Here is a 942-nt window from a genome sequence, read left to right as displayed (position 1 = left end):
GTTTACAATGCCTTATAAAATATATTAATTTTGTACCCTTGTATCAAAGTTTGGAGTATTGAATGTTGGAGTAGGCGACGTAACCTACAAAAGAAATAAGAAATTCAATTTGCCATGCACTAAATCAAAAATTTTATAAACCTTTATATCCTATTTTCGATTCATACCTGCGACGTTTGTTTCAAACAATTTTCTGATTCAAGTTTTTCTGTGTCTTCGTCTTGAGTGATTTTTTGTGTAGTCTCATTTTCCCAAGAATATTATCTTCTTCCCTTAGATGCTCTGTACCAGATTTCGCTTCTTCATCACATATCTCTTCTTCATTTTTATCATCTAGTGCACTTCTTCCATCCCCAGAGTTTGCTTCTTCAGCAATTGTATCTTCTTCATTTTCATCATCTGGTGCACTTTTTTTTATCACCAAAGTTTGCTTCTTCATCAATTGTATCTTCTTCATTTTCGTAATCACTACAGGAAATGTGAGTATTAATAGCATCATATTATAGCGTTTTTGACAATTCTGCTATCGTATACTAAAACTTGATTTTTTAATAGCGTTTGTCAATTTAAAAGGCTATATTTATTATCGCTGGAAAATAATAAATTTTAACCGCCTTAATTTGCTAAATGTAGGCTCCAACAATTAGAAAAAAAAAATTTTACCCCCAAAACACTTATCACATTCACTGAGATGACTTTGTATTGTTTGTCAGAATCCTAAATTGGAGTCTCTTTCTTCACCTCTCTCTCGAACTCATCGTCTCCTTCTCTACTACATCGTGTTTGCCGGTCAGTTTCTTCATGGCTTCCATCGGACAAACCTCCAATCTTCGTCGTTCAGGGCCAGCCGAGTTAAATCTCCCGTGTATACCGTAGTCTCTCTATCTCTCTCTTTGCCATCGTCTCCGTTTCCTTTTCGTACTTCATGTTCGGCTCCCCAAA

The sequence above is a fragment of the Brassica oleracea genome, chromosome C5 (genome assembly GCF_000695525.1).
Source record: "Brassica oleracea var. oleracea cultivar TO1000 chromosome C5, BOL, whole genome shotgun sequence".
Classification (NCBI taxonomy): Eukaryota; Viridiplantae; Streptophyta; class Magnoliopsida; order Brassicales; family Brassicaceae; genus Brassica; species Brassica oleracea.
The sequence above is the reverse complement of the archived record's forward strand: the minus strand, read 5'-3'. Positions refer to the sequence as shown.